Source organism: Triticum urartu, chromosome 1 (assembly GCF_003073215.2).
Source record: "Triticum urartu cultivar G1812 chromosome 1, Tu2.1, whole genome shotgun sequence".
Lineage (NCBI taxonomy): Eukaryota > Viridiplantae > Streptophyta > Magnoliopsida > Poales > Poaceae > Triticum > Triticum urartu.
The window spans coordinates 581,866,201-581,876,929 of record NC_053022.1 but is presented as its reverse complement, the minus strand read 5'-3'; positions in this window follow the sequence as shown (position 1 = coordinate 581,876,929).

Below are 10,729 nucleotides of genomic sequence, written 5' to 3'. Positions count from 1 at the left end.
CGGCAAGGACCATGATGGCGGAGTTCAAGTCTCCCTACAACTTTTGGGCCGAAGCCATCAACACCGCATGTCATGCATCTAATCGGCTCTACCTCCGCAAAGGCTTGAACAAGACTCCATATGAGATACTCACCGGTAACAAGCCCAACCTCAAGTACTTCCAGGTGTTCGGGTGTAAGTGTTTCATTCTCAAGAAAGGTGTCCGTTTGTCTAAATTTGAGGCTGGAGCTTATGAGGGCATATTTGTTGGTTATGCTACAAACTCTCATGCTTACCGTGTTCTCAATAAGTCCACGGGACTTATTGAGGAAACATGTAACGTAGAGTTTGATGAGAATAACAGCTCCCAAGTGGAGCAAAGTGGTACTTGTGATGTAGGTGATGAAATTCCTACCCAAGCCATAAGAAGAATGGGTGTTGGTCATATCCTACCCATTGAGGAACCCCTTGTGGCCGAAGAAGAAGGACAATGTTCCACTCAAGTGGAACCTTCACCAACCCAAGACCCACACGCTTCCGAAGAACAAAGTGAAGGCCACCAACCTCAAGAACAAGACCAAGGGCAAGGTCAATCTCAAGATGGTGTTGTAACATCAAGTGATGACCAAGGCCAAGTTCTCTCCTCGGAGCAAGTTCAAGATCAAGAGCTTCCTCGAGATCAAGAACAAGCTCAAGACGGCGCTCAAGATGATCAAGTGACCACTCCTCGTCTCACCCCCAAGGAGGAATTAGAGCGTCGTGCCGCTAAGATTGCTTCCAAGCTCTCCACCAAGGATCATCTCATGACAAATGTGCTTGGAAGCTTAAGAAAGGGGTTAAGCACTCGTAGACAATTAGCAAACTATTGTGAACATCATGCGTTTGTCTCTTGAACCCCAAAAGGTCTATGAGGCGCTCGAAGATCCGGATTGGCTCAATGCCATGCATGAAGAACTCAACAACTTCGAGCGCAACAAAGTGTGGAGATTGATGCCAAGGCCAACGGAGAACCACAATGTCATTGGAACCAAGTGGATATTCAAGAACAAGCAAGATGCTCATGGGATTATCATTTGCAACAAGGCTCGTTTGGTAGCACAAGGCTACTCCCAAGTCGAGGTTATCGACTACGGTGAAACCTTTGCCCCCGTTGCTCATCTTGAATCCATTCGCATGTTAATTGCATATGCTTCTCATCATAACTTTAAGTTACAACAAATGGATGTGAAGAGTGCTTTCCTTAATGGTCCGATTAATGAATTGGTATATGTCAAGCAACCCCCCGGGTTCGAGGATCCCTACTTTCCTGATCATGTGTATCAACTCGATAAGGCACTCTATGGCCTTAAACAAGCCCCACGTGTGTGGTATGACCACCTTACCGAGTTGTTACAAGACCGTGGTTTTGAAGTTGGGCTAATCGACCCCACTCTTTTTACTAAGAAGGTCAAAGGGGAGTTGTTTGTGTGCTAATTATATATTGATGATATTATCTTTGGTTCCCCTAACAAAGCTTTCAATGAGTAATTTGCCGCTCTCATGACCTCAAAGTTCGAGATGTCTTCCATGGGAGAGTTGAAGTTCTTTCTCGGGTTTGAAGTGAAGAAAAGGAGAGAAGGAACCTTCATCAACCAAGCCAAATACACTCAAGACATGCTCAAGAGATTCAAGCTAAGTGATTTCAAGCCGGCTTCCACTCCCATGCCCACCAAGTGCCAACTTGACATTGATCTCAATGGTAAAGCAGTGGATCAAAAGGTATATTGCTCCATGATTGGCTCCTTGCTTTACCTTTATGCATCTAGACCGGATATCATGTTGAGTGTGGGAATTTGTGCATGGTTTCAAGCCGCACCTACGGAAAGTCACTTTGTGGCGGTCAAGCGAATCTTTCGATATTTGTCTCATACCCCAAACTTTGGCTTATGGTACCCAAGGGGAGCAAAATTCAAGCTTGTAGGTTATTCGGACTCGGATTAGGTGTGAGACAAAGTGGATAGGAAGTCCACTTCCGGAGGGTGCCAATTTCTTGGTTGCTCTTTGGTGAGTTGGTCTTTCAAGAAGCAAAGTTGCGTATCTCTCTCGTCCACAGAAGCGGAGTATGTGGCTGCCGGTAGTTGTTGTGCATAACTCTTATGGATGAGGCAAACTTTAAAGGATTACGGTGTCATTTGTGACAAAGTGCCTCTTTGGTGTGACAATGAAAGTGCCATCAAGATTTCTCTCAACCCGGTGCAACACTTCAAGACGAAGCATATTGAGATTCGGTATCACTTCATCCGGGATCACATTAGGCGAGGGGAGATCGAGCTCAACTACATCAACACCCATGATAACCTTGTAGATATTTTTCACGAAGCCTTTGGATGAAGCAAGATTTCGCGAGTTAAGGCATGAGCTAAATATCATTGATTCGAGCAATGTTGGTTGAACCCTTGCACACCCCACCTCACTCAACTTGTTGTCTAATCTAGGTGTAGGCATGGACATAGGGGGAGTGTTGTTCTCTCAATGAACTCTCCCTCCCCCATTATGCATAAAGCGATCAACTCTTTCACATTAGTCATTTTTGATGGTACTTGTGCTTCAAAGACGAGTTTTGGTCATGGGCCCAAGGATAATTCTTCGCGGTGCCATACCAATTGACTCAAACATAGGTGGCTCCAGCCACCGCCCTCTCCTTGGAGAGTTTGTGTCTCGTTTTTGGTCTGTGCTGTCTCTTACTTCTCTTCCTTCGTGTCGAGCTTATGCTTGTGGTGTCCTATGGGTTAGCTCGTTGGTGTGGTCTTTCGCTTGAAGGTTTAGTGCTTCAGTGTTCTCTCGGTTGGTTGAAACTACTCTTTCTTGAGCTCACGGTACTACCGCGGCCTGCCACGGTAATACCGCGAGGGGAGCGGGCGGTACTTCCGCACCCAGCGTGACAGAATTTTTTTTCTGCCACCTGGGGGAGCGGTACTACGGCCTCGATGCGGTACTTCTGCCCGGGCGGTACTACCGCAATGACGTGCGGTACTGCCACGTGAGGAGTGCACGGTACTTCCGCACCCAGCGCGGCAGAATTTTTTTCTGCCGCCTGGGGGAGCGGTACTAAAACCACGGTGCGGTACTTCCGCCCGAGGCAGTACTACCGCGATGACGTGCGGTACCCATTCGTCTCTTTCCCCCATACCCATTTGTGCGGTCGAGGGGCGTGGGGGGTTAAACACGGGCAGGGGGAGTTCTAACTCCCCCATACCCATTCGTCTCTCTCCCCACTCCGTCTCTCTCTCTCACTCAAGAACGACGCAGAGGTCCTCGCCGGATCTCCGTCTCCGGCCGCTCTCCTCAGATTCTAACCGGTGGGATCGTTCCCCACCACTCCCTCTTGCCATGGAACAAGGTTTCTCCCCAATCCCTTCCTTTTTCTTGTTCGTCTTGTTGTTTTTAGGTTTTGGGGAGATGCAAGTTGTTCGTGCGATTTTAGGCCAAATCTTTGCAAGAGTAGGATATAGGAGAGTGGTTTTGTGTAGTGATGGTACTTGCTATAGTTGTCCCGTGCCGGATTTGATCGACTGTAGTACCGCGTGTTGACACGGTTATGCTCAGATCTCCGTGGCCGTTACGGATCTGCAACCGTGCGGTACTACCGCTCTTCAGGTGCGGTACTACCGCGCGTCCGGTACTACCGCCCTACTAGTGCAGTACTACCGCGTCGCTGGTACTACCGCACGTGGCGCAACACACGCTACTACCGTTGTCTCAAATCCCTCTTGTGGCACTTCTCACTTGCTATGTCTACTTGTTTCACTCGTTTGGTTGTGGTCTTTGCATTGATCCTTCTCGCATTTCGTGCGTGGTTGATTTGTGGTGTGTGTTTTAGGTGGTGGCTCAGGTGCTCTGGCTCGCCGCTCCAATCCAAGCCGTAACACGGGATCCAAGCGTATGCGCAACTCAGAGGCAGCAGAGGGCTCCAATGCCCCCCAACACAGAACCAAGACCACCGCCACCAAACAGAAGGAACCCACCATGGGTATGGATGAGTGATACGTCTCCAACGTATCTATAATTTTTTATTGTTCCATGCTATTATATTATCAACCTTGGATGTTTTATATGCATGTATATGCTATTTTATATGATTTTTGGGACTAACCTATTAACCTAGAGCCCAGTGCCAGTTTCTGTTTTTTCCTTGTTTTACAGTATCGCAGAAAAGGAAAATCAAATGGAGTCCAATTGACCTGAAACTTCACGGAACTTATTTTTGGAAAGAAAGCAATACAGGAGACTTGGCGTGCACGTCAGGGGATCAACGAGGAAGCCACGAGGCAGGGGGCGCGCCCACCCCCTGGGCGCGCCCTCCACCCTCGTGGGCCCCTCGTGGCTCCCCTGATGTATTTCTTCCGCCTATATATATCCATATACCCTAAAATGATCGGGGAGCAGAATAAATCGGGAGTTCCGCCGCCAGAAGCCTCTGTAGCCACCGAAAGCCAATCTAGACCCGTTCCAGCACCTCGCCGGAGGGGGAATCCCTCTCCAGTGGCTATCTTCATCATCCCGGTGCTCTCCATGACGAGGAGGGAGTAGTTCTCCCTCGGGGCTGAGGGTATGTACCAATAGCTATGTGTTTGATCTCTCTCTCTCATGTTCTTGAGGTGGTACGATCTTGATGTATCGCAAGCTTTGCTATTATAGTTGGATCCTATGATGTTTCTCCCCCTCTACTCTCTTGTAATGGATTGAGTTTTCCCTTTGAAGTTATCTTATCGGATTGAGTCTTTAAGGATTTGAGAACACTTGATGTATGTCTTGCGTGGGATACCTGTGGTGACAATGGGGTATTCTATGATCCACTTGGTGTATGTTTTGGTGATCAACTTGCGGGTTCCGTGAACTTGGGAATGTATGCATAGGGGTTGGCACACGTTTTCGTCTTGCCTCTCCGGTAGAAACTTTGGGGCACTATTTGAGGTTCTATGTGTTGGTTGAATAGATGAATCTGAGATTGTGTGATGCATATCGTATAATCATACCCACGGATACTTGAGGTGACATTGGAGTATCTAGGTGACATTAGGGTTTTGGTTGATTTGTGTCTTAAGGTGTTATTCTAGTACGAACTCTAGGGCTGTTTGTGACACTTATAGGAATAGCCCAACGGATTGATTGGAAAGAATAACTTTGAGGTGGTTTCGTACCCTACCATAATCTCTTCGTTTGTTCTCCGCTATTAGTGACTTTGGAGTGACTCTTTGTTGCATGTTGAGGGATAGTTATATGATCCAGTTATGTAATTATTGATGAGAGAACTTGCACTAGTGAAAGTATGAACCCTAGGCCTTGTTTCCTAGCATTGCAACACCGTTTGTGTTCACTTTTATCATTAGTTACCTTGCTGTTTTTATATTTTCAAATTACGAAAACCTTTATATACCATCCATATACCACTTGTATCACCATCTCTTTGCCGAACTAGTGCACCTATACAATTTACCATTCTATTGGGTATGTTGGGGACACAAGAGACTCTCTGTTATTTGGTTGCAGGGTTGTTTGAGAGAGACCATCTTCATCCTACGCCTCCCACGGATTGATAAACCTTAGGTCATCCACTTGAGGGAAATTTGCTACTGTCCTACAAACCTCTGCACTTGGAGGCCCAACAACGTCTACAAGAAGAAGGTTGTGTAGTAGACATCAATGAGATACCGCTTGCTGAGTTCATCGCTCGGAGGAAGATCAATCCATATGGAAACCCTCGTGCCAACTTTCGAGGGAATGAGCTATTCTGGACCAAGCAGCAGAATCTCATCTATCTGGATGTCATCAAAGCCAAGCAAAACACCTATGTGGAGGTGAAGTGGATCAACATGCATCACATGAAGCAAGAGAAGCACCGGGAATACTTTGGTGAGGCTTTAGACCTCGTGGAGCAATTTGGCATTGAGCATATCATCTCATTCCACAAAGACTTTGATCCTGAGATCATTGCTCAGTTCTTTGCCTCGGTGCATTTTCATCCCAATGAGGAAAGGACCATGACTTGGATGACCAATGGTCGGTAGCTGACTGCTACTTGGAAGGAATTCATGACTTTTCTTGGGGTTCCGGATGAGGGGCTCGCCACACCCCAAGGTGTTCGCCCTCATGCCAATTCCGACTCTGCAAACAAGAACAGGCTTTTGACCTTCTATGTGGAGAAGAAGCTCTCCAATGGCAAGTCAACTTGGGTACTCAACTCCTTTCTTGACATCATGCACCGGATCTTCCGCAACACTCTCTTCCCATGCATTGGGGACAATTACAAGGTGCATGCCTATCTTGTGGATATGATGCTCCTATGTGAAGACGCTCGCAACTCTCAGACACTACCACTTGATGTCTCACATATCATGTGGAATGAGCTTTGGTTTGCGGTCTACAACCGCAAGGTCCCCATCTATGGACCTTATCTGTTTCAGTTGATCTCAGCAACTTGGGAGCAGCTCTACCCTCGGGGTGATTTTGATGCCCCTAGTTGGATCCGGCATGAGCCCGTCATCCTCCGTGTCAAGACTCAGTGGGCCAACACTACCTCTCGTGCTGATGCCGTGGCTGACATGGACGTGGGTGCAGATGAGCATGAGGAGGAGGTAGCAGACGAGGACAACTCTGAGGGTTACACCCCTCCCACTTCTGAGCCATCTTGGGCTAAGCGACTGAAGAACAAGATGAAGATGTTGTTCTGTATGCAAGCAAAGGGGCAGTACAAGACCCATGTGGCTTCCAAGGAGACTCGTCGCCGCGACAAGCGGATTTTCAGGACCTTTGGTGAGAACATCTCCAGCGGGTCAGAGGAGGACGTCACCCCAGAGGCAGAATGGATCGCCAAGCAGGGTTATCACTAGACTGAGTCTGAGGAAGAGTCCGTCCCAGCTGCCAAGTCTGACGGGGAGCGTGCAAGTGACCACTTAGCTTGAGCCACCACTATTTTTGTAGGTGTCCTCTCTGCCTTTTTGGCATCTCGATGCCAAAGAGGGAGAGAATGTAGGATTTGCGAGTTGTGTCCTACATTCTCTCCCCCTTTGGCATCGAGACGCCAAAAAGGCAGAGAGGACATAGAGGCATGTTGTTCGGTTTGATTCTCCGTGTTGCCGTGGTCGGACGGTGGTTCAATGTCGTGTTCATCGTCCGCTGGCTCACCCTGCTCTATTGCTGGGTCTATATGATCGCTATTTCTGCCGAGGCAGGATTTGGAGCGGCGCTTACTCTGCCGCTTTGACTGCTTCTCGAGGGATCGATCCTTCGCTGCGTCCTTCCGTTCCTCTTCGTCATTTTCTTTGGGTGTGTCCACCATGTATACATCATATGATGAAGTGGGCGTCCAGTGCCCTGTGGGCAGTGGCTCCTGTTCGTCTCCTGCATCGTCGTCCATACCGTCGATGTCTTCGGAGTCGAAGGTGAGCATGTCGGTCAAATCATCGACAGTGGCTACTAAGTGGGTGGTGGGTGGGCGGCGAATTTCTTCGTCATCCGCATCGCAATCCTGCCGGACATAGTTCGGCCAGGGCTCTCCTGACAAGGAGAGAGACCTCAATGAGTTCAGTATGTCGCCGAAGGGCGAGTGCTGAAGGATATCCGCAGAGGTGAACTCCATGATCGGCGCCCAGTTGGATTCGATAGGCACGGGCGCATGCGGTTCGGAGTCCGTGGCCGGGGAAGAATCCGGTAGTTCGGCGTCACGGCTCCCGTGAAGGGTAAGGTCGATACTCGGCTCGATCGCCGCTGAGAATGCGGCCTCCGTGGCGGGGTATATCCACCCGTCCATGGATGGCGCAATTGGCTCCGAATTGAGGGTCAAAGCGGTTGCCGGTGCGATCTCCCGAACATTGTCCGATGGTAGAGCTAAATCATGCTCATCGTGACCGTGCGGCACACTCGACAAGGGCTCGAATGTGCCGAAGATCAAGTCTCCGCGGATGTCGGCTGTGTGGTTTATGCTTCCAAACCTGACCTGGTGGCCAGGGGCGTAACTCTCGATCTGCTCCAGATGGCCAAGCAAGTTGGGCCGCAGTGCAGAGCCGCCGAATACAAAGATCTGTCCAGGGAGGAAAGTCTCACCCTGGACTACATCGCTATCGATGATTGAAGGGGCCATCCAGCCTAACGATGACGACACAGAGGAACTCTCAATGAAAGCACCAATGTCGAAGTCAAAACCGGAGGATCTCGGGTAGGGGGTCCCGAACTATGCATCTAGGCAGATGGTAACAGGAGGCACGGGACACGATGTTTACCCAGGTTCGGGCCCTCTTGATGGAGGTAATACCCTACGTCCTGCATGATTGTTCTTGATAATATGAGTAGTGCAAGAGTTGATCTACCACAAGATCAGAGAGGCTAAACCCTAGAAGCTAGCCTATGGTATGATTGTGTGTTGTTGGTCCTACGGACTAAACCCTCCGGTTTATATAGACACCGGAGGGGCTAGGGTTACACAAAGTCGGTTACAAGGAAGGAGATCTACATATTCGTATTGCCAAGCTTGCCTTCCACACCAAGGAGAGTCCCATCCGGACACGGGACGAAGTCTTCAATCTTGTATCTTCATAGTCCAACAGTCCGGCCAAAGGATATAATTCGGCTGTCCGGATAACCCCTAATCCAGGACTCCCTCAGCAACACATACATCAAGTGTTCTCAAATCTTTAAAGACTTAATCCGATAAGGTAACTTCAAAGGGGAAAATCAATCCATTACAAGAGAGTAGAGGGGGAGGAGAAACATAAGATCCAACTATAATAGCAAAGCTTGCGATACATCAAGATCGTGCCAAATCAAGAACACGAGAGAGAGAGAGAGAGAGAGAGATCAAACACATAGCTACTGGTACATACCCTCAGCCCCGAGGGAGAACTACTCCCTCCTCATCATGAAGAGCACCGGGATGATGAAGATGGCCACCGGAGAGGGATTCCCCCTCCGGCAGGGTGCCGGAAGGGGTCTAGATTGGCTTTCGGTGGCTACGGAGGCTTCTGGCGGCGGAACTCCTGATCTATTGTGCTCTCGGATGTTTTTAGGGTATATGGAGATATATAGGCGGAAGAAGTACATCAGGGGGGCCACGAGGGGGCCACGAGGGTGGAGGGCACGCCCTAGGGGGGTGGGCGCCCCCCTACCTCGTGGCTCCCTAGTTTATTTCCTGACATGCACTCCAAGTCCATTAGGTTGCTTTCCTTCCAAAAATAAGTTCCGTGAAGTTTCAGGTCAATTGGACTCCGTTTGATTTTCCTTTTCTTCGAAACCCTAAAATAGGCCAAAAAAACAGAAACTAGCACTGGGCTCCGGGTTAATAGGTTAGTCCCAAAAATGATGTAAAAGTGTATAATAAAGCCCATAAACATCCAAAATAGTAGATAATATAGCATGGAGCAATCAACTACGTTGGAGACGTATCAGCATCCCCAAGCTTAATTCCTACTCGTCCTCGAGTAGGTAAATGATAAAAGCAGAATTTTTGATGCGGAGTGCTACTTGGCATAATTTCAGTGTAATTCTTCTTAATTGTGGCATGAATATTCAGATCCATAAGATTCAAGACAAAAGTTTAATATTGACATAAAAACAATAATACTTCAAGCATACTAACTAAGCAATCATGTCTTCTCAAAATAACATGGCCAAAGAAAGCTATCCCTACAAAATCATATAGTCTGGCTATGCTCCATCTTCACCACACAAAATATTTAAATCATGCACAACCCCGATGACAAGCCAAGCAATTGTTTCATACTTTTGATGTTCTCAAACTTCTTCAATCTTCACGCAATATATGAGCGTGAGCCATGGATATAGCATTATAGGTGGAATAGAATGGTGGTTGTGGAGAAGACAAAAAGGAGAAGATAGTCTCACATCAACTAGGCATATCAACGGGCTATGGAGATGCCCATCAATAGATATCAATGTGAGTGAGTAGGGATTGCCATGCAACGGATGCACTAAAGCCATAAGTGTATGAAAGCTCAAAGAGAAACTAAGTGGGTGTGCATCCAACTTGCTTGCTCACGAAGACCTAGGGCATTTTGAGGAAGCCCATCATTTGAATATACAATCCAAGTTCTATAATGAAAGATTCCCACTAGTATATGAAAGTGACAACATAGGAAACTCTCTATCATGAAGATCATGGTGCTACTTTGAAGCACAAGTGTGGCAAAAGGATAGTAGCACTGTCCCTTCTCTCTTTTTCTCTCATTTTTTTATTTTTTATTTTTTTTATTTGGGCCTTCTCTTTTTTTATGGCCTCTTTTCTATTTTTTTATTTGGGCTTCTTTGGCCTCTTTTATTTATTTATTTTCGTCTGGAGTCTCATCCCGACTTGTGGGGGAATCATAGTCTCCATCATCCTTTCCTCACTGGGACAATGCTCTAATAATGATGATCATCACACTTTTATTTTCTTACAACTCAAGAATTACAACTCGATTCTTAGAACAAAATATGACTCTATATGAATGCCTCCGAAGGTGTACCGGGATGTGCAATGACTCATGAGTGACATGTATGAAAGAATTATGAACGGTGGCTTTGCCACAAATACGATGTCAACTACATGATCATGCAAAGCAATATGACAATGATGAAGCGTGTCATAATAACGGAACGGTGGAAAGTTGCATGGCAATATATTTCGGAATGGCTATGGAAAGGCCATAATAGGTAGGTATGGTGGCTGTTTTGAGGAAGGTATATGGTGGGTTTATGGTACCGGTGAAAGTTACGCGGT